Source organism: Manis pentadactyla, chromosome 4, assembly GCF_030020395.1.
Source record: "Manis pentadactyla isolate mManPen7 chromosome 4, mManPen7.hap1, whole genome shotgun sequence".
NCBI lineage: Eukaryota > Metazoa > Chordata > Mammalia > Pholidota > Manidae > Manis > Manis pentadactyla.
The window spans coordinates 21373107-21377508 of record NC_080022.1 but is presented as its reverse complement, the minus strand read 5'-3'; positions in this window follow the sequence as shown (position 1 = coordinate 21377508).

The window sequence follows — 4402 nt, the reverse complement described above, 5'->3', positions numbered from 1 at the left end:
CTGCCTCCTTAAAGGGAACGCGTCCCTATTGCCGGCCCCGCGGAGGATGAACCTCAGCCGGATGGGTTTGAGTGATCCTTTACTTGAGCAGTGGTCTTCTGCTGTGAAAAGTCAGTGTTGGAAAGGACACTAGGAACCCTAATAATTCTTCTTTCCCCTCTTAACGGATTAGGAAAACGAGGCATAAAATAAAGATTAACCTCATCCACAATCGGGGGCAAACGCAGGTCTCTCGACTCCTCTGGAGGACTTCTGCCCTTTACCTCCCAAGTCCTGTCTTATGACGCTTACATCTTATCAGGCCTTTAATTTGGAATCAAAAGATCTGATTGAGTATAGAGTCAGCAACCGGTCACGAGTTCTTAAACTAGCTGCTTACATTCTGGGACCCATCCATGTTTGCCAAGCCTTCCTTTCCTGGGTGAGGTTCAAGGCTTAACTTCCTTAGGGGGTTATTTAACAGCTTCCAGCCTCTCTTTTACCTAAGGCATACGGTTGTTCTGAGTGTTTAAAGAGATGGTATAGGAAAAGTGCTTAGAAAAGTTCCCGGACCCAGTAATAGTAATTAGCAAGTATTAAGACCTTTTTCTAAGGCCAGACTTTGGGGAAGATGCGTTTGTCTCATACAATCCTCACAGCGACTCTACTAAGTAGCTTCTTTTCGCTCCCATTTTACAGACTAAAAAACCGGAGGGCAAGAGAAGTTAAGTCCTCAATGTTGCATAGCCTGTAAATAGTGTAGCAAGGATTTCAACTCCAGTCCTCGCTATCCCCCAGAGTCCATGGTCATAACCACTAAGATAGTTGCGGTGGTCGTTAAGAACAAATGAGGTGGAGGTACGCGGGCCCTTTTCTGATGGGGAAGAATTGTTTCCCCACCTTGCCGCCTCTTAGGAGGCCTATATCTGCCCTCCGTTCCCAGAAAGTTTTATAAGTTCTTGATTCAAGTACAGGTGAGGCAGCCCAGGAGTAAATAATAGAATTTGGTGAGTGGGGGAGGTCAGGCAACCTGGTTTCTAGGATCTTGGCCAAGTCACATATCCCTTAAGCTTTCATTTCCTCATTTGTGAAACAGATGATTTTCCCACCGTGCACATTCTCATCCCTCATTCCTCACCTGCCTTCCCTGGCTCCCAGCCTAAAGTAGGATCCCCAGCCACATTCTTCCTGTCATCACTGCCCCAGTTCCATCAGGGCACCTTTCATTGTTCATTTGGGTGACTATTTCAGGTCAGAGACCACATCTGAGAGAACTCTCCTGCCCACGCCCTAGTTATTTCCTCTCAATCCCCCTGCTTACTTTCATACCAATCCCCACAATTTGAAATCCCCCAGATTATTTATTTACCTATTTTGTGTCAATCTTTATCATTTGCCCCACATAATATTTGGAGCAGAATTTGGTGCCTGACTGCTATGATCATCCAGGCAAGAGAGAGGGCCTCATGCAGGACAGCCAGAACTCACCAGCAGTGAGCTGAGGCAGTCCAGACACATTCCCAAATTGGAACCAACAAGCATTAGTGACCAACCAAAGTGTAGCGTGTGGGAGAGAAAGGGACACGGATTACCCCGGATGAAGGAACAAAGCAGGAAGAGTTGGTTGGGGTTGAGGGAAAGTAGAAATGGGTTCGTTTGGATTTGTTGAGTCTGAAGTGTTTGAGGGACGTCCAACAAAGGTGTTCAGAAGGAAGTCGGATTGACTTGTCCCAGGCAAGAGGCCAGGACTGGAATTTGGGACCTGCCATGTTTATGGGATTCCAGAGGCCAAGAGTGAATGAGGTCCCTCAGGAAGAGTACAGAAGGGGACGGAGTTAGAGGCCCAAATAACAGGGAACATTAAAGTTGAGGTGTGAAGGGACCGAACAGAAGCGGTCAGACATATTAGGTCCCTGGACAGAGGAGAAAGGAAGCCCAGGGAGCGGGCAGGGAGCTTCCGGAAGGAAGGGATGGCACCAACAATGCCAGATACTGCAGAGAGCTCTGACAAAGAAAAAGAAGCCACCAGATTTGGCAACTAAGAGGTCATTGCTGGTCCATCTTTCGGAGGGAGTCACCTCCAAGGTTGGAGAGGAGGCCAGATTGCAGTGGCTCAAGAAGTAAATGGGAGAAGTAGCAGAAACAGTGAGTGGAGACAATTCTTTTAAAATTTTTGTAGAAAGGAGGACTAAGACATAAGGCAATAAGATGATTATTTTAAGAGGTGAGAAAGTCATGTGGAGGCTTTCTTTTTTTATTTTTCACTTAATTTTCCTGTTAATTCCATGTTCACTGTAGAAAATTGTAAAGTACATAAAAAGATAGAGAAGCCGAGGGGAGAAAAAAAATCCTTCCAATCTTTTGTTCTATGCACTTTTCCTTTACCTGGATGAATTATCTTGAACGTACAATTCCAAGTTGTATTTTTTTTTTCCCACTAAACATTATTTCTTGAGCATTGAAGAGAAATTCTTCTCCTCCTCCTCCTCCTTCTTCCATCTGCCTCTTCCTTCTTCCTCCTACTTCCTTCTTTTTTTCCTCTTCCTCCTCCTCCTTTTTTAAATATGAGAGACACTCGAATGGCCTGTCTGGTTCTATCCTCTCCTCTAGAATTCTTGGGGTCTCTGATTCCTGAGCAATTTTGTTTGGGAGATAATTTTGTTCATTTTGGGTGAATAAAAAATTTAAACAGTGGAAAGGCCAAAAATAACTTTGGGGCAGCTGTCAGGGTTAGGAGAGGGCCCAGTGCGGGAAGTTCAAGTCATCCAGGCCCCCTTGGGTAGATTGTGGGTGTGAGCTGGACACAGGCCCATCATAGTGGCTTCAGTATGGAAACAGCAGGGAAATGAGGGGTGGTGATGCCCAGGCCTGCTAGGAGCTTATGGCTGCCAGATATTGTTCTAGGCACTATAGATCTATAGAGCTTCCCAGGTCCTGTTATTAACCCAGTTTAATAGAAGAGGTTAAGAACTTTCCCAAGTTCGTACATCTGTTTATTGGCTGGGTTGGATTTGAACACAGGCAGTCGTACTCCAGAGCCCATGCTCCTAATTACCCCTCCACCGTGAAGCCACTAAACCTGGCTACAAAATCACTTGGAGAGATTTTATAAAATATCCGTATTAGGGCCCCATGACAGATGAATTCAGGTGGGATCTCTGAGGGTAGAGCCCAGGCATGAATATTTTCTAAAATGTCCCTAAATGAGAACCATGACTTTGATGTGTATTTTTACCCTGTGCTAAGTTACAACAGCAGTAGTAATAATACTTACTGAGTGTCATGCCATTTAAATGCCATGACACTTACTAAACTTATTTAACCCCGACGAGGTAGGTACTAGTAGTGTCCCCATCTTACAGATAGGAAAACTGAGGTTGCATGGTTGGTAAGTGGCAGAGCCAGAATCTGGGCTCTTTACCTCAGCCTGTGCTATGACCTAACCATTCTGATTTCCTGGGACTGGGTGCTTATGGGATTGAAAGGAAAAGAAACTAGCATTATTTGAGCCCCTTCTCTGTGCTGCCGTTGTGCTAGGAGCTTTCCCATAGATGAAATTCCAGATAGGAATTTTCTTTCCAGGTAGGGAGTGTTATCCCCTTTCTCCAGAAGAGTAAGACAGGTTTAGTGAAATTAAGTGGCACATCTCTGGTCACCAGGCTGAGAAGCGACAGCCTCTCCCAGTGGGTCTGTCCAAAGGCAGGCTCTGTCCCAGGCCACTTTTTCCCCTTTCTGTGGTATCACCTCCTGTCCATGCCAGAGGTTGAAACTCCAGTGCTGCCAGGACTAGCCCTTGAGTGGAATCTGCAGCAGGCCTGCTGGGGTTGGGCCAGCCAAGAGAGCTCATGCCCTATCTGGAGGGAGCAACTCCTCTACCAGCCTGCTGTGGAACCAGAATGTGGGCCCATTGTGGCCAGAGCATCCAGTTTGGAAGAAGACGTGGAAATTCTGAGTTTTATTTGATTATTTCTGGATTTGTAAGTGTCGATGACCAATTTAAAAAACAAAACTTAAAGCATTCTGTTTTACATTACCCAAATCTGGGAGCGGGTGTGGCCCATGGGTTCCCAGGTGGCGGCCTCTCATTGTCCTCCCAGGTATTTACTTCTAGCCTGTAACAGTGTCCCCACCAAACCTGCTTCTCTTGTCTCCTCCACCTCAGAGAATGACACCTCTGTCACTCAGTCACCTCCCAGAGGCCCCTCTAATACCACCTCTTCTCTTAATCCCTGCTTGGTCCTGACCAGCATCATCGCCTGCCTCTGTTACATTGCAGCCAGAATGTCCAAATTGGTCTTCCCACTTCTGTCATGCTGCCCCCCCAGTCTTCACTCTTGACTCCTCCAGTGGCCTCCCTTCTTAGAATTAACTTTGACCTCCTCATCATGGTCTATAAGACCCTACATGAGCAAGCGCTGGGACC